The following is a 19,585-nucleotide window of genomic DNA, read 5'->3' as shown; positions in this document are numbered from 1 at the left end:
AGAACTCCTTTCTTCTGGCTAGTCCCATTGTTCACAGGATTTCTTTCAGAAGTGTACATGAATTGGTTATTTGCAACCATTTCAATCAGTTCTTGAGCTTCAGTAGGCGTCTTCTTCAGATGAAGAGATCCTCCAGAAGAGCTATCCAAAGACATCTTGGACAGTTCAGAGAGACCATCATAGAAAATACCTATGATGCTCCATTCAGAAAGCATATCAGTGGGACACTTTCTGATCAATTGTTTGTATCTTTCCCAAGCTTCATAGAGGGATTCTCCTTCCTTCTGTCTGAAGGTTTGGACTTCCACTCTAAGCTTACTCAATTTTTGAGGTGGAAAGAACTTTGCCAAGAAGGCATTGACTAGCTTTTCCCAAGAGTCCAGGCTTTCTTTAGGTTGAGAGTCCAACCATGTTCTAGCTCTGTCTCTTACAGCAAAAGGGAATAGCATAAGTCTGTAGACCTCAGGGTCAACCCCATTAGTCTTGACAGTGTCACAGATTTGCAAGAACTCAGCTAAAAACTGATGAGGATCTTCCAATGGAAGTCCATGGAACTTGCAATTCTGTTGCATTAGAGAAACTAATTGAGGCTTAAGCTCAAAGTTGTTTGCTCTAATGGCAGGGATAGAGATGCTTCTCCCATAGAAGTCGGGAGTAGGTGCAGTAAAGTCACCCAGCACCTTCCTTGCATTGTTGGCATTGTTGTTGTTTTCGGCTGCCATTTGTTCTTCTTCCTTGAAGAGTTCGTTCAGGTGCTCTAAAGAGAGTTGTGCTTTGGCTTCTCTTAGCTTTCTCTTCAAGGTCCTTTCAGGTTCAGGATCAGCCTCAACAAGAATGCCTTTGTCTTTGCTCCTACTCATAAGAAAGAGAAGAGAACAAGAAAATGTGGAATCCTCTATGTCACAGTATAGAGATTCCTTTAGGTGTCAGAGGAAAAGAAGAGTAGAAGACAGAAGTAGAAAACTCAAACTTAACAAAGGAGATGGAGTTTGAATTTTGCATTAAGGGATAGTGTTACTCCATAAACAGAAGGATGTGAGAAGGAGGGAAGAGATTTTCGAAAATTAAGTGAAAATTTTGAAAACATTTTTGAAAAACATTACTTAATTTTCGAAAATGAAAATGGAAAAGAAATCAAGTGATTTTTTGAAAAAGATTTTGAAATTAGAAATCAAAAAGATTTGATTGAAAACTATTTTGAAAAAGATGTGGTTAAGAAGATATGATTGATTTTAAAAAAAATGTGATTGAGAAGATATGATTTGAAAAACATTTAAAAAGATTTGATTTTGAAAATTAAAAACTTGACTAACAAGAAAAGATATGATTCAAACATTAAACCTTTCTCAACAGAAAAGGTAACATACTTGAAATGTTGAATCAAATCATTAATTGATAGTAAGTATCTTTAAAAATGGAAAGAAATTGATTTTGAAAAAGATTTTGATTGAAAAATTGATTTGAAAAAGATTTGATTTTGAAAAGATTTTGAAAACTTAAAAAAAATTTGATTTGAAAACAAAATCTTCCCTTCTAGCCATCCTGGCGTTAAACGCCCAGAATGGTATCCATTCTGGCGTTTAACACCCAAAATGCTACCCTTTTGGGCGTTAAACGCCCAACCAGGTACCCTGGCTGGCGTTTAAACGCCAGTCTGTCCTTCTTCACTGGGTGTTTTGAACGCCCAGCTTTTTCTGTGCAATTCCTCTGCTGTATGTTCTGAATCTTCAATTCTCTGTATTATTGACTTGAAAAGACACCAATTGAAAATATTTTTGGATTTTTAATAATAAGGACAAACCAAAATGCAACAACAATCAAATAACAATGCATGCAAGACACCAAACTTAGCAGTTTGTATACTACTGACACTTACAAAATGAAAATGCATATGAGACACACAAAACAATCAAGTCAATAGAATTTCAAAGATCAGAGCAAGGAAATCATCAAGAACATCTTGAAGATCATTTAGACATATGAATGCATGCAATTGACACCAAACTTAACATGAGACACTAAACTCAAACAAGAAATATTTTTGGATTTTATGATTTTGTAAATTTTTTTTTGTGTTTTTCGAAAATTAAATGGAAAAAGGTATCAAAATTCTTAATGAGAATTCCAGGAATCAGTGCAATGCTAGTCTAAGACTCCGGTCCAGGAATTAGACATGGCTTCACAGCCAGCCAAGCTCTCAAAGAAAGCTTCGGTCCAAAACACTAGACATGACCAAAGGTCAGCCAAGCCTTAGCAGATCACTGCTCCAAAAGCAAGATTGATAAGACATCAACAAGCTCTTGTGATGATAAGTTGAAACCTCGGTCCAATGAGATTAGACATGGCTTCTCAGCCAGCCAGATTTCAACAAATCATCATGAAACTCTAGAATTCATCTTCAAGAATTTCGAAAAAAAATAAATACCTAATCTAAGCAACAAGATGAACCGTCAGTTGTCCAGCCTGAACAATCCCGGGCAATAACACCAAAAACTTGATGTTGTTGCCGGATCTTGGCACTGATGTTACCAAAAGCTTGCTCAAAACTTGAACAATCCCCGGCAACGGCGCCAAAAACTTGGTGCGTGAAATTGTGAACAATACTTTTCACAACTCTCATAATCCCCGGTCATGAACCCCAAAAACTTGGTAGCTCAATACCATGGCATTACACAACTTCGCACAACTAACCAGCAAGTGCACTGGGTCGTCCAAGTAATAAACCTTACGTGAGTAAGGGTCGATCCCACGGAGATTGTTAGTATTGAAGCAAGCTATGGTCATCTTGTAAATCTTAGTCAGGCAAACTCAAATGGATATAGTGATGAACGAAAATAACACAAAAGTAAAGATAGAGATACTTATGTAATTCATTGGTAGGAACTTCAGATAAGCGCATGAAGATGCCTTCCCTTCCGTCTCTCTGCTTTCCTACTGCCTTCATCCAATCCTTCTTACTCCTTTCCATGGCAAGCTTAAGCAAGGGTTTCACCGTTGTCAGTGGCTACCTCCCATCCTCTCAGTGAAAGCGATTTGCATATGCTCTGTCACAGCATAGCGGAATTCATCTGTCGGTTCTCAATCAGGCCGGAATAGAATCCAGTGATTCTTTTGCGTCTGTCACTAACGCCCCGCCCTCAGGAGTTTGAAGCACGTCACAGTCATTCAGTCATTGAATCCTACTCAGAATACCACAGACAAGGTTAGACCTTCCGGATTCTCTTGAATGCTGCCATCAGTTCTCGCCTATACCACGAAGACTCTGATCTCACGGAATGGTTGGCTCGTTTGTCAGGCGAGCACTCGGTTGTCAGGCGATCAACCATGCATCGTGCAATCAGGAATCCAAGAGATATTCACTGGAGCCTTGAACGCTTGTAGAACAAGAGTGGTTGTCAGTCACTTTGTTCATGGGTGAGAATGGTGATGGGCGTCAATCATCACCTTCATCAAGTTGAAGAACAAGTGATATCTTGGATAAAGAACAAGCGGAATTGAATGGAAGAACAATAGTAATTGCATTAATACTCGAGGTACAGCAGAGCTCCACACCTTAATCTATGGTGTGTAGAAACTCCACCGTTGAAAATACATAAGCATAAGGTCTAGGCATGGCCGAATGGCCAGCCTCCCAATGATCTAAGATAGCATACAAAATGAAGATAGCTACCAAAGTCCTCTTAAGATCTAAAGTGATCAAAAGATCCAAAGATCTAAAGATGAAAAATACAATAGTAAAAGGTCCTACTTATAAGAACTAGTAACCTAAGGTGTACAGAGATGAGTAAATGACATAAAAATCTACTTCCGGGCCCACTTGGTGTGTGCTTGGGCTGAGCAATGAAGCATTTTTCGTGCAGAGACTCTTCTTGGAGTTAAACGCCAGCTTTAGTGCCAGTTTGGGCGTTTAACTCCCATTTGGGTGCCAGTTCCAGCGTTTAACGCTGGGATTTCTTGAGGTGACTTTGAACGCCGGTTTGGGCCATCAAATCTTGGGCAAAGTATGGACTATCATATATTGCTGGAAAGCCCAGGATGTCTACTTTCCAACGCCGTTGAGAGCGCGCCAATTGGGCTTCTGTAGCTCCAGAAAATCCACTTCGAGTGCAGGGAGGTCAGAATCCAACAGCATCTGCAGTCCTTTTTGGTCTCTGAATCAGATTTTTGCTCAGGTCCCTCAATTTCAGCCAGAAAATACCTGAAATCACAGAAAAACACACAAACTCATAGTAAAGTCCAGAAAAGTGAATTTTAACTAAAAACTAATAAAAATATACTAAAAACTAACTAGATCATAACAAAAACATACTAAAAACAATGCCAAAAAGTATACAAATTATCCGCTCATCAGTACCCAAAGCAGCCCGAACCAAAGATGGATCACTCAAAAATCTCTTCGTATTCAGATGGGGAGGCTTCCCCCACAAATCTTCAAGAACAACTACAAAGGCCCGCTCAACCTCACTTAGCATTTCCCATGTGTAACGTGGCACTCTTACATTCTTTTTCCACTCTAGGGGAAAAGCAGGCTCGTCATTTTCATCGAGAAAAAAGGGGCGGACCCCCCCAATAGCACGGACTCGAAAGAAGTAGTTCTTAAAATTTTTAAACGACTCATCATACATGGCAAAAACTTTATGCCCCTGGGCCGATCTGAAAGAAACCTAGGAAGCTTTCTTTTTGGAGGAACCTCCGGGCTTGGCCGAGACAAAAAGATAAAGGAAAAGAGTTTCAGAAGGTGTTATGTCCAACTACTAGCAAAGAAGTTGAAAAATTTTAATAAAACCCCAAGAATTTGGGTGAAGCTGGGACGGAGCAATGTTACACGACCACAACAGGTTGGTCTCAAAAGCAGTAAAAGGAATGGAAACATTCAACTGACTGAAGAAGTATTCACAAGCATAAAAGAAGGGACGCTCTCCCTTAACAGAAGTCGGAAAGCAGACTCTCTCGTCAGAATCAGGAGCAACAAGCTCGTAATCCTCCTCACGAGCATTGTTACCACAAATCCTATGGCGCTTCTTCAGTTCTGTACAAAACTCAGCATCCACAACTGAAACACACAACAAAATAAGGGAGTCCAGCCAATCGGACATCCCCTCGGGAACTCTGGAAGACATCTCTACAATGTTATTGCGAGAAGACATGAGGCCAACTAATCCTACAAGTAAGAAAAGAAGATGGGGTTACTATAAACATCTCGGACAAAGGGAGAAAACAACTCGGACAATACTTCTCAGGCGATGAAAGAAAGAAAAGGAAAACCCCCAACACTCAAACCAAAGTCCTGGGGCATCCTTTGGAGGCAATAACAAAGCAAGGTTTCCAGAAAAAATCTACAGCTTGCATCCCAGCATTTCTCAAAAAGAATTCAAAATAGCAAACACTTTTCATCAAAAACACAGAAAACCATTACAGTCTACTGGTAGCGCGAAATTGTGATCAATACCTTTCACAAATCAAATAATCCCCGGTAATGAATCCAAAAACTTGGTGTTCAAAACCATGGCATAAACACAACTTCGCACAACTAACCAGCAAGTGTACTGGGTCGTCCAAGTAATAAACCTTACGCGAGTAAGGGTCGATCCCACAGAGATTGTTGGTATGAAGCAAGCTATGGTCACCTTGTAAATCTTAGTCAGGCAAACTCAAATGGGTATGGTGATAAACGCATAAAACATAAAGATAAAGATAGAGATACTTATGTAATTCATTGGTAGGAATTTCAGATAAGCGTATGAAGATGCCTTCCCTTCCGTCTCTCTGCTTTCCTACTATCTTCATCCAATCCTTCTTCTTCCTTTCCATGGCAAGCTTAAGCAAGGGTTTCACCGTTGTCAGTGGCTACCTCCCATCCTCTCAGTGGAAATGTTCAACGCACCCTGTCACAGCACGGCTATCCATCTGTCGGTTCTCGATCAGGCCGGAATAGAATTCAGTGATTCTTTTGCGTCTGTCACTAACGCCCCGCCCTCAGGAGTTTGAAGCACATCACAGTCATTCAGTCATTGAATCCTACTCAGAATACCACAGACAAGGTTAGACCTTCCAGATTCTCTTGAATGCCGCCATCAGTTCTAGCCTATACCACGAAGACTCTGATCTCACGGAATGGCTGGCTCGGTTGTCAGGCGAGCACTCGGTTGTCAGGCGATCAACCATGTGTCGTGTATCAGGAATCCAAGAGATATTCACCCAATCGAAGGTAGAACGGAGGTGGTTTTCAGTCACACGTTCATAGGTGAGAATGATGATGAGTGTCACAGATCATCACATTCATCAAGTTGAAGAACAAGTGATATCTTAGAACAAGAACAAGCGGAATTGAATAGAAGAACAATAGTAATTGCATTAATACTCGAGGTACAGCAGAGCTCCACACCTTAATCTATGGTGTGTAGAAACTCTACCGTTGAAAATACATAAGAACAAGAGTGATCATTGGCTTCGGTCCCAGAGAGGGAACCAGAAGAACCAAGATCTGATCTAAGAACTAGATGTCCAAAGATGAAAATACAATAGTATAATGTCCTACTTATAGAAAACTAGTATCCTAGGGTGTACAGAGATGAGTAAATGACATAAAAATCCACTTCCGGGCCCACTTGGTGTGTGCTTGGGCTGAGCATTGAAGCATTTTCGTGTAGAGACTCTTCTTGGAGTTAAACGCCAGCTTTTATGCCAGTTTGGGCGTTTAACTCCCATTTTGGTGCCAGTTCCGGCGTTTAACGCTGGAATTCCTGAGGGTGACTTTGAACGCCGGTTTGGGCCATTAAATCTTGGGCAAAGTATGGACTATCATATATTGCTGGAAAGCCCAGGATGTCTACTTTCCAACGACGTTGAGAGCGTGCCAATTGGACTTCCGTAGCTCCAGAAAATCCACTTCGAGTGCAGGGAGGTCAGAATCCAACAGCATCTGCAGTCCTTTTTAGTCTCTGAATCAGATTTTTGCTCAAGTCCCTCAATTTCAGCCAGAAAATACCTGAAATCACAGAAAAACACACAAACTCATAGTAAAGTCCAGAAAAGTGAATTTTAACTAAAAACTAATAAAAATATACTAAAAACTAACTAGATCATACTAAAAACATACTAAAAACAATGCCAAAAAGCGTACAAATTATCCGCTCATCACAACACCAAACTTAAATTGTTGCTTGTCCTCAAGCAACTGAAAATCAAATAAGATAAAAAGAAGAGAATATGCAATGAATTCCAAAAACATCTATGAAGATCAGTATTAATTAGATGAGCGGGGCTTTTAGCTTTTTGCCTCTGAATAGTTTTGGCATCTCACTCTATCCTTTGAAATTCAGAATGATTGGCTTCTTTAGGAACTCAGAATCCAGATAGTGTTATTGATTCTCCTAGTCAAGTATGATGATTCTTGAACATAGCTATTTATTGAGTCTTGGCCGTGGCCCAAAGCAATCTGTCTTCCAGTATTACCACCGGATACACACATGCCACAGACACATAATTGGGTGAACCTTTTCAGATTGTGACTCAACTTTGCTAGAGTCCCCAATTAGAGGTATCCAGGGTTCTTAAGCACACTCTTTTTGCCTTGGATCACAACTTTATTTCTTTCTTTTTCTTTTTCTTTTCTCTTTCTCTCTTTTTTTCGTTTTTCTTCTCTTTTTTTTTATATTCACTACTTTTTCTTGCTCCAAGAATCATTTTTATGATTTTTTAGATCCTCAGTAACATGTCTCCTTTTTCATCATTCTTTCAAGAGCCAACATTCATGAACCACAAATTCAAAAGACATATGCACTGTTTAAGCATACATTCAGAAAACAAAAATATTGCCACCACATCAAAATAATTAAACTGTTATAAAATTCAAAATTCATGCAATTCTTTCTTTTTCAATTAAGACCATTTTTCATTTAAGAAAGGTGATGGATTCATAGGATATTCATAACTTTAAGGCATAGACACTAAGACACTAATGATCACAGGACACAAACATAGACAAACATAAGCACTAAAATTCGAAAAACAGGAAAATAAAGAACAAGGAAATTAAAGAACGGGTCCACCTTAGTGATGGCGGCTCTTTCTTCCTCTTGAAGATCCTATGGAGTGCTTGAGCTCCTCAATGTCTCTTCCTTGTCTTTGTTGCTCCTCTCTCATGATTCTTTGATCTTCTCTAATTTCATGGAGGATGATGGAGTGTTCTTGATGCTCCACCCTTAGTTGTCCCATGTTGGAACTCAATTCTCCTAGGGAGGTGTTTAGTTGCTCCCAATAGTTTTGTGGAGGAAAGTGCATCCCTTGAGGTATCTCAGGAATCTCAGATGAGTGGGGTCTCTTGTGTGCTCCATCCTCTTCTTAGTAATGGGCTTGTCCTCATCAATAGGGATGTCTCCCTCTATGTCAACTCCAACTGAATAACAGAGGTGACAAATGAGATGAGGGAAGGCTAACCTTGCCAAGGTAGAAGACTTGTCCGCCACCTTATAAAGTTCTTGAGATATAACCTCATGAACTTCTATTTCTTCTCCAATCATGATGCTATGAATCATGATAGCCCGGTCTATAGTAACTTCGGACCGGTTGCTAGTGGGAATGATTGAGCGTTGGATAAACTCCAACCATCCTCTAGCCACGGGTTTGAGGTCATGCCTTCTCAATTGAACCGGCTTCCCTCTTGAATCTCTATTCCATTGGGCGCCCTCTTCACATATGACTGTGAGGACTTGGTCCAACCTTTGATCAAAGTTGACCCTTCTAGTGTAAGGATGTTCATCTCCTTGCATCATGGGCAAATTGAATGCCAACCTTACACTTTCCGGACTAAAATCCAAGTATTTCCCCCGAACCATAGTAAGATATTCTTTGGATCCGGGTTCACACTTTGATCATGGTTCTTGGTGATCCATGCATTGGCATAGAACTCTTGAACCATTAAGATTCCGACTTGTTGAACGGGGTTGGTAAGAACTTCCCAACCTCTTCTTCGGATCTCATGTCGGATCTCCGGATATTCACTCTTTTTGAGTGAGAAGGGGACCTCGGGGATCACCTTCTTCAAGGCCACAACTTCATAGAAGTGGTCTTGATGCACCCTTGAGATGAATCTTTCCATCTCCCATGACTCGGAGGTGGAAGCTTTATCCTTCCCTTTCCTCTTTCTAGAGGTTTTTCCGGCCTTGGATGCCATAAATAGTTATGGAAAAACAAAAAGCAATGCTTTTACCACACCAAACATAAAAGGATTGCTTGTCCTCGAGCAAAAGAAGGAAGAAGAGAGTAGAAGAAGAAGAAATGAAGAAGAAGGGAATGGCTTTTGTGTTCAGCCAAAAAGGGTAGAAGTGGTGTTTAGGTTGTGTGAAAATGAAGGAGTGAAAATGGGTTTATATAGGAGTGGGGGGTGGTGATGGTTCGGCTATGTGAGGGTGGGTTTGGGAGGGAAAGTGTTTTGAATTTGAATGGTTAGGTAGGTGGGGTTTTATGAAGGATGGATGTAAGTGGTGAAGAGAAAGATGGGATTTGATAGGTGAAGGGTTTTTGGGGAAGAGGTGTTGAGGTGATTGGTGAATGGGTGAAGAAGAAGAGAGAGAGTGGTGGGGTAGGTGGGGATCCTGTGGGGTCCACAGATCCTGAGGTGTCAAGGAAAAGTCATCCCTGCACCAAATGGCATGCAAAATCTCGTTTTGTGCCAATTCTGGCGTTAAACGCCAGGCTGGTGCCCATTTCTGGCATTTAACGCCAGCTTCTTGCCCTTTTCTAGCGTTTAACGCCAGTCTGGTGCCCCTTTCTAGCGTTAAACGCCCAGAATGGTGCCAGACTGGGCGTTAAACGCCCAACAGCTAGCCTCACTGGCGTTTAAACGCCAGTACGCTCTCCTCCAGGGTGTGCTATTTTTCTTTCTGTTTTTCATTCTGTTTTTGCTTTTTTCATTGATTTTGTGACTTCTTATGATCATCAACCTACAAAAAATATAAAATAACAAAAGAAAATAGATAAAATATGACATTGGATTGCCTCCCAACAACGCTTCTTTAATGTCAGTAGCTTGACAGAGGACTCTCATGGAGCCTCAGAAATGCTCAGAGCCATGTTGGAACCTCCCAACACCAAACTTAGAGTTTGAATGTGGGGGTTCAACACCAAACTTAGAGTTTGGTTGTGGCCTCCCAACACCAAACTTAGAGTTTGACTGTGGGGGCTCTGTTTGGCTCTTTTTTGAGAGAAGCTCTTCATGCTTACTCTCCATGGTGACAGAGGGATATCCTTGAGCCTCAAACACAAAGGATTCTTCATTCACTTGAATGATCAACTCTCCTCTACCAACATCAATCACAGCCTTTGCTGTGGCTAGGAAGGGTCTGCCAAGGATGATGGATTCATCCATGCACTTCCCAGTCTCTAGGACTATGAAATCAGTAGGGATGTAATGGTCTTCAACTTTTACCAGAACATCCTCTACAAGTCCATAGGCTTGTTTTCTTGAATTGTCTGCCATCTCTAGTGAGATTTTTGCAGCTTGCACCTCAAGGATCCCTAACTTCTCCATTACAGAGAGAGGCATGAGGTTTACACTTGACCCTAAGTCACACAAGGCCCTCTTGAAGGTCATGGTGCCTATGGTACAAGGTATTGAAAACTTCCCAGGATCCTGTCTCTTTTGAGGCAGTTTCTGCCTAGACAAGTCATCCAGTTCTTTGGTGAGCAAAGGGGGTTCATCCTCCCAAGTCTCATTTCCAAATAACTTGTCATTTAGCTTCATGATTGATCCAAGGTATTTAGCAACTTGCTCTTCAGTGACATACTCATTCTCTTCAGAGGAAGAATACTCATCAGAGCTCATGAATGGCAGAAGTAAGTTCAATGGAATCTCTATGGTCTCATTTTGAGCCTCAGATTCCCATGGTTCCTCATTAGGGAACTCATTGGAGGCCAGTGGACGTCCATTGAGGTCCTCCTCAGTGGCGTTCACTGCCTCCTCTTCCTCTCCAAATTCGGCCATGTGATGGCTTTGCACTCTCCTTTTAGATTTTCTTCTGTATTGCTTGGGAGAGTACTAGGAGGGAGTTCAGTAATTTTCTTGCTCAGCTGACCCACTTGTGCCTCCAAATTTCTAATGGAGGACCTTGTTTTAGTCATGAAACTTTGAGTGGTTTTGATTAGATCAGAGACCATGGTTGCTAAGTCAGAGTTATTCTGCTTAGAACTCTCTGTCTGTTGCTGAGAAGATGATGGAGAAGGTTTGCTATTGCTAAACTTGTTTCTTCCACCATTATTATTGTTGAAACCTTGTTGAGGTCTCTGTTGATCCTTCCATGAAAAATTTGGATGATTTCTCCATGAAGGATTATAGGTGTTTCCATAGGGTTCTCCCATGTAATTCACCTCTTCCATTGAAGGGTTCTCAGGATCATAAGCTTCTTCCTCAGATAAAGCCTCCTTAGTACTGCTTGGTGCATTTTGCATTCCAGACAGACTTTGAGAAATCATATTGACTTGTTGGGTCAATATTTTGTTCTGAGCCAATATGGCATTCAGAGTGTCAATCTCAAGAACTCCTTTCTTCTGACTAGTCCCATCGTTCACAGGATTTCTTTCAGAAGTGTACATGAATTGGTTATTTGCAACCATTTCAATCAGCTCTTGAGCTTCTGTAGGCGTCTTCTTCAGATGAAGAGAGCCTCCATCAGAGCTATCCAAAGACATTTTGGATAGTTCAGAGAGACCATCATAGAAAATACCTATGATGCTCCATTCAGAAAGCATATCAGAGGGACACTTTCTGATTAATTGTTTGTCTCTTTCCCAAGCTTCATAGAGGGATTCTCCTTCCTTCTGTCTGAAGGTTTGGACTTCCACTCTAAGCTTACTCAATTTTTGAGGTGGAAAGAACTTTGCCAAGAAGGCATTGACTAGCTTTTCCCAAGAGTCCAGGCTTTCTTTAGGTTGAGAGTCCAACCATGTTCTAGCTCTGTCTCTTACAGCAAAAGGGAATAGCATAAGTCTGTAGACCTCAGGGTCAACCCCATTAGTCTTGACAGTGTCACAGATTTGCAAGAATTCAGCTAAGAACTGATGAGGATCTTCCAATGGAAGTCCATGGAACTTGCAATTCTGTTGCATTAGAGAAACTAATTGAGGCTTAAGCTCAAAGTTGTTTGCTCCAATGGCAGGGATAGAGATGCTTCTCCCATAGAAGTCGGGAGTAGGTGCAGTAAAGTCACCCAGCACCTTCCTTGCATTGTTGGCATTGTTGTTGTTTTCGGCTGCCATGAGTTCTTCTTCTTTGAAGAATTCGGTTAGGTCCTCTACAGAGAATTGTGGCTTAGCTTCTCTTAGCTTTCGCTTCAAGGTCCTTTCAGGTTCAGGGTCAGCCTCAACAAGAATGCTTTTGTCTCTGCTCCTGCTCATAAGAAAGAGAAGAGAACAAGGAAATATGGAATCCTCTATGTCACAGTATAGAGATTCCTTGAGGTGTCAGAAGAAAAAGAACAATGGAAGGCAGAAGTAGAAAATTCGAACTTATCAAAGAAGATGAAGTTCGAATTTTGAATTAAGGAATAGTGTTAGTCCATAAATAGAAGGATGTGAGAAGAAGGGAAGTAATTTTCGAAAATTAAGTAAAAGATTTTGAAAACAATTTTGAAAAACACTAATTGATTTTCGAAAATGAAAGTGGAAAAGAAATCAAGTGATTTTTGAAAAAGATTTTGAAATTAGAAATCAAAAAGATTTGATTGAAACTATTTTGAAAAAGATGTGGTTAAGAAGATATGATTAGTTTTTAAAAGAATGTGATTGAGAAGATATGATTTGAAAAACATTTTAAAAAGGTTTGATTTTAAAAATAAATGACTTGGCTATCAAGAAAAGATATGATCCTAACATTAAACCTCTCTCAACAGAAAAGGGCAACATACTTGATATGTTGAATCAAATCATTAATTGATAGCAAGTATCTTTGAAAATAGAAAGAAATTGATTTTGAAAACATATGATTGAAAAGATATGATTTGAAAAAGATTTGATTTTGAAAAATTTTGAAACCTGAAAAAAAAATTTGATTTGAAAACAAAATCTTCCCTCTTGTGCCATCCTGGCGTTAAACGCCCAGAATGGTGCACATTCTGGCGTTTAACGCCCAAAACTATACCTTTTTGGGCGTTAAACGCCCAACCAGGTACCCTGGCTGGCGTTTAAACGCCAGTCTGTCCTTCTTCACTGGGCGTTTTGAACGCCCAGCTTTTTCTGTGCAATTCCTCTGCTGTATGTTCTGAATCTTCAATTCTCTTGTATTATTGACTTGAGAAGACACAAATTAAAAATATTTTTGGATTTTTGATAATAAAGAAAAAACAAAATGCAACTAAAATCAAATAACAATGCATGCAAGACATCAAACTTAGCAGTTTGTATACTACTGACACTAATGCATATGAGACACATAAACACTCAAGTCAAGAGAATTCAAAGATCAAAGTAAGAAATCATCAAGAATTACTTGAAGATCCTTAAGACACATGAATGAATGCATGCAATTGACACCAAACTTAAAATGATACTCTAGACTCAAACAAGAAATATTTTTGGATTTTATGCTTTTGTAAATTTTTTTGTGCTTTTTCGAAAATAAAGTGGAAAAAGGTATCAAAATTCTTAATGAGAATTCCAGGAATCATGCAATGTTTAGTCTAAGACTCCGGTCCAAGAATTAGACATGGCTTCACAGCCAGCCAAGCTTTCAAAGAAAGCTTCGGTCCAAAACACTAGACATGGCCAATGGCCAGCCAAGCCTTAGCAGATCACTGCTCCAAAAGTAAGATTGATAGAAATCAACAAGCTTTTGTGATGATAAGTTGAAACCTCGATCCAATGAAATTAGACATGGCTTCACAGCCAGCCAGACTTCAACAAATCATCTTGAAACACTAGAATTCATCTTCAAGAATTCCGAAAAAAAAAAATACCTAATCTAAGCAACAAGATGAACCGTCAGTTGTCCAAACTCAACAATCCCCGGCAACGGCGCCAAAAACTTGGTAGCGCGAAATTGTGATCAATACTTTTCACAAATCAAATAATCCCGGTAATGAATCCAAAAACTTGGTGTTCAAAACCATGGCATAAACACAACTTCGCACAACTAACCAGCAAGTGTACTGGGTCGTCCAAGTAATAAACCTTACGCGAGTAAGGGTCGATCCCACAGAGATTGTTGGTATGAAGCAAGCTATGGTCACCTTGTAAATCTTAGTCAGGCAAACTCAAATGGGTATGGTGATAAACGCATAAAACATAAAGATAAAGATAGAGATACTTATGTAATTCATTGGTAGGAATTTCAGATAAGCGTATGAAGATGCCTTCCCTTCCGTCTCTCTGCTTTCCTACTGTCTTCATCCAATCCTTCTTCTTCCTTTCCATGGCAAGCTTAAGCAAGGGTTTCACCGTTGTCAGTGGCTACCTCCCATCCTCTCAGTGGAAATGTTCAACGCACCCTGTCACGGCACGGCTATCCATCTGTCAGTTCTTGATCAGGCCGGAATAGAATCCAGTGATTCTTTTGCGTCTGTCACTAACGCCCTGCCCTCAGGAGTTTGAAGCACGTCACAGTCATTCAGTCATTGAATCCTACTCAGAATACCACAGACAAGGTTAGACCTTCCGGATTCTCTTGAATGCCGCCATCAGTTCTAGCCTATACCACGAAGACTCTGATCTCACGGAATGGCTGGCTCGGTTGTCAGGCGAGCACTCGGTTGTCAGGCGATCAACCATGCGTCGTGTATCAGGAATCCAAGAGATATTCACCCAATCGAAGGTAGAACGGAGGTGGTTGCCAGTCACACGTTCATAGGTGAGAATGATGATGAGTGTCACGGATCATCACATTCATCAAGTTGAAGAACAAGTGATATCTTAGAACAAGAACAAGCGGAATTGAATAGAAGAACAATAGTAATTGCATTAATACTCGAGGTACAGCAGAGCTCCACACCTTAATCTATGGTGTGTAGAAACTCCACCGTTGAAAATACATAAGAACAAGAGTGATCATTGGCTTCGGTCCCAGAGAGGGAACCAGAAGAACCAAGATCTGATCTAAGAACTAGATGTCCAAAGATGAAAATACAATAGTATAATGTCCTACTTATAGAAAACTAGTATCCTAGGGTGTACAGAGATGAGTAAATGACATAAAAATCCACTTCCGGGCCCACTTGGTGTGTGCTTGGGCTGAGCATTGAATCATTTTCGTGTAGAGACTCTTCTTGGAGTTAAACGCCAGCTTTTATGCCAGTTTGGGCGTTTAACTCCCATTTTGGTGCCAGTTAGGGCGTTTAACGCTGGAATTCCTGAGGGTGACTTTGAACGCCGGTTTGGGCCATCAAATCTTGGGCAAAGTATGGACTATCATATATTGCTGGAAAGCCCAGGATGTCTACTTTTCAACGCCGTTAAGAGCGCGCCAATTGGGCTTCTGTAGCTCCAGAAAATCCACTTCGAGTGCAGGGAGGTCAGAATCCAACAGCATCTGCAGTCCTTTTTAGTCTCTGAATCAGATTTTTGCTCAGGTCCCTCAATTTCAGCCAGAAAATACCTGAAATCACAGAAAAATACACAAACTCATAGTAAAGTCCAGAAAAGTAAATTTTAACTAAAAACTAATAAAAATATACTAAAAACTAAGTAGATCATACTAAAAACATACTAAAAACAATGCCAAAAAGCGTACAAATTATCCGCTCATCATCTACCAAGCAAGAAGCATTCCCAAACATTAGGCATGCCAAGCAGAGACTATTAAAGATGCAACCTTTTTTAAGAGCAGACAAAAGCAAACTTCAAATAAATAAGGAACAGATGCGGACAAGCAGTATCAAGAACGGAAACAACAAAAAAGGTGCAAAGCCCTAAAAGCACCCAGCGAAAGCAAAAAGGATCATGCAGAAGATAGAAAAGCTCTCAGAAAGCACATTTCAACAAATCTAGGGTGCAATGAATACAGAAAGATCCAAATTTTTTTCAAAAAAGAGGATCAAGATCAAAACCTCATCACAAAGCCAAATTCAAAGAAAAAGCACAAAATGGACTAACCTGGAGACGGAAGAAGCTTCGAAAAAATGCAAGAACGGAAGTTGCCCAGGAAACCACCAAGCGACGCTGCAAACGCCAGGAAGCAGAAGCGCAAGCGAAAGACAGGGAGCGAAGAGAGAAGAGGAAAAATTGTGAAGAGGTTACAAGAAAAATAAAAGGAGAGAAACCGTTTTCTGAGTTTTCAAAATCAGAAGTAAAGAGCCTAGGAGAAACAGGGCAATTAATGCTCAAGTTAAAGAAGGCATTAAACCCTCGCACGTTCCCAAAAAAGCGCCAATATAAAAGCATGCGTCTTTTAGAGGAAACGTTCTACATTCAAAGCTGCTACAAAAGAATCAACAAAATGCTTGAGTTCGGCTTCACCAAAGAAGGACCGAAGTCAAGGACTCGACCTCAAAAAAGAAGACCGAGCTCAAGCAGGGGCACTGTTCATATCCTGGGTCAAGTTGTCCGACCCGGGATGTTCTACAGACAAAGCGACCGACCTCTTCAGGTCAGGACAATCCGACCTCTTCTCAAAGAGCTCGGTCAAGTCACGAGAAGGCCCAAACAAAGGGCCCAAATAGGGGAACACGCCCCACATCCTAAGGCAGCCCAAGCCTACAAAAGAAGGGTGGTTCCCCTGAAGATAAGATGACCTTACTCAGAAGATAAGATAAGATAAGATAACTAACTTATCCTATCCAAAAAGGTCACTCCACACCATTATAAATACACTGGAGCACCCAGGTATAACTCATACTCTGATTCTACTCAATATCTGCTTAATACCCTTGCTAACTTAAGCATCGGAGTTCCTTGCAGGTATCCCCCACCCTCCGGGGAGGAAGGATCAGCAGCGCTTTCAGTCCCACAAGTTAGACACACCAGCTCCGGCCGCTATACACCTGCCGGACACATCGGCTCCGACCAACACAGAAGATCTCGACCGAGATCGACCTACAGTTTCAGGTAACCCTCGGAACAGTTTCCTTCCAACAAGATCGTAGTATTCATGCATGCTTGAAAAAGAAGAGAAAATACAATTTTGCTCTTAGTCAAATTAATTTTTCCATTTACAAACTTTATGTAATCTATTTCCGCTTGAATTTATATTGAAATAATGCCACATTTACGTTTTTATTAATCTTTTGAAGAATGTTTGTTACTCATTTTCTCTTTTAGAACATGAAATGATTTTTCTTTAAGTTTTTCATTCTTTATGAACAATGTATTCAAGAGTATCTTTAAATCATACATTTGGCTTCTATGAATTTTGTCTTTGGTTTTGGATATTCTTCTTTTGTAAACTTCATATTTATTTGACTCAGCTTGAATTCATTTCAAAAAACTGCATTGTTTTTCATCTTATTAGTTGGTGCACGAAATTGTGATCAATACTTTTCACAACTCAAATAATCCCCGGTAATGAATCCAAAAACTTGGTGTTCAATACCATGGCATAAACACAACTTCGCACAACTAACCAGCAAGTGTACTGGGTCGTCCAAGTAATAAACCTTACGCGAGTAAGGGTCGATCCCACAGAGATTGTTGGTATGAAGCAAGCTATGGTCATCTTGTAAATCTTAGTCAGGCAAACTCAAATGGATATGGTGATGAACGCATAAAAACATAAAGATAAAGATAGAGGTACTTATGTAATTCATTGGTAGGAACTTCAGATAAGCGCATGAAGATGCCTTCCCTTCCATCTCTCTGCTTTCCTACTGTCTTCATCCAATCCTTCTTACTCCTTTCCATGGCAAGCTTATGCAAGGGTTTCACCGTTGTCAGTGGCTACCTCCCATCCTCTCAGTGAAAATGTTCCTATGCTCTGTCACAGCATGGCTAATCATCTGTCGGTTCTCGGTCAGGCCGGAATAGAATCCAACGATTCTTTTGCGTCTGTCACTAACGCCCCGCCTGCTAGGAGTTTGAAGCACGTCACAGTCATTCAATCATTGAATCCTACTCAGAATACCACAAACAAGCTTAGACCTTCCGGATTCTCTTGAATGCCGCCATCAGTTCTAGCCTATACCACGAAGACTCTGATCTCACGGAATGGTTGGCTCGGTTGTCAGGTGAGCGCTCGGTTGTCAGGTGATCAACCATGCATCGTGCAATCAGGAATCCAAGAGATATTCACCCAATCGAAGGTAGAACGGAGGTGGTTGTCAGTCACACATTCATAGGTGAGAATGATGATGAGTGTCACGGATCATCACATTCATCAAGTTGAAGAACAAGTGATATCTTAGAACAAGAACAAGCGGAATTGAATGGAAGAACAATAGTAATTGCATTAATACTCGAGGTACAGCAGAGCTCCACACCTTAATCTATGGTGTGTAGAAACTCCACCGTTGAAAATACATAAGAACAAGGTCTAGGCATGGCCATGAGGCCAGCCTCCCAATGATCTAAGATAGCATAACAATGAAGATAGCTACCCCTCGATGTCTCAATACAATAGTAAAAGGTCCTACTTATAGAAAACTAGTAGCCTAAGGTTTACAGAAATGAGTAAATGACATAAAAATCCACTTCCGGGCCCACTTGGTGTGTGCTTGGGCTGAGCAATGAAGCATTTTCGTGCAGAGACCTCTCTTGGAGTTAAACGCCAGCTTTTATGCCAGTTTGGGCGTTTAACTCCCATTTTGGTGCCAGTTCCAGCGTTTAACGCTGGGATTTCTGAGGGTGACATTGAACGCCGGTTTGGGCCATCAAATCTTGAGCAAAGTATGAACTATCATATATTGCTGGAAAGCCCAGGATGTCTACTTTCCAACGCCGTTGAGAGCGCGCCAATTGGGCTTCTGTAGCTCCAGTAAATCCGCTTCGAGTGTAGGGAGGTCAGAATCCAACAGCATCTGCAGTCCTTTTCAGTCTCTGAATCAGATTTTTGCTCAGGTCCCTCAATTTCAGCCAGAAAATACCTGAAATCACAGAAAAACACACAAACTCATAGTAAAGTCCAGAAAAGTGAATTTTAACTAAAACTAATAAAAATATACTAAAAACTAACTAGATCATACTAAAAACATACTAAAAACAATGCCAAAAAGCGTACAAATTATCCGCTCATCACAACACCAAACTTAAATTGTTGCCTATCCTCAAGCAACTGAAAATCAACTAAGATAAAAAGAAGAGAATATGCAATGAATTCCAAAAACATCTATGAAGATCAGTATTAATTAGATGAGCGGGGCTCTTGCCTCTGAATAGTTTTGGCATCTCACTCTATCCTTTGAAATTCAGAATGATTGGCTTCTTTAGGAACTTAGAATCCAGATAGTGTTATTGATTCTCCTAGTAGAGTATGATGATTCTTGAACAAAGCTACTTATTGAGTCTTGGCTGTGGCCCAAAGCACTCTGTCTTCCAGTATTACCACCGGATACATACATGCCACAGACACATAATTGGGTGAACCTTTTCAGATTGTGACTCAGCTTTGCTAGAGTCCCCAATTAGAGGTGTTCAGGGTTCTTAAGCACACTCTTTTTGCCTTGAATCA

The 19,585-nt window shown here is 40.5% G+C and overlaps 1 non-coding gene across 1 annotated transcript; it reads left to right on the top strand.

Moving 5' to 3' along the window:
* Positions 1-209: 209 nt before the first annotated feature.
* LOC112718918 (small nucleolar RNA R71) lies at positions 210-317 on the top strand. Its single transcript, XR_003161244.1, has one exon. It is a non-coding gene; the product is annotated as a small nucleolar RNA R71 (small nucleolar RNA).
* Positions 318-19,585: the final 19,268 nt, after the last annotated feature.

This window comes from Arachis hypogaea, chromosome 10 (assembly GCF_003086295.3).
Source record: "Arachis hypogaea cultivar Tifrunner chromosome 10, arahy.Tifrunner.gnm2.J5K5, whole genome shotgun sequence".
Taxonomy (NCBI): Eukaryota; Viridiplantae; Streptophyta; class Magnoliopsida; order Fabales; family Fabaceae; genus Arachis; species Arachis hypogaea.
The sequence above is the reverse complement of the archived record's forward strand: the minus strand, read 5'-3'. Positions and strand labels throughout refer to the sequence as shown.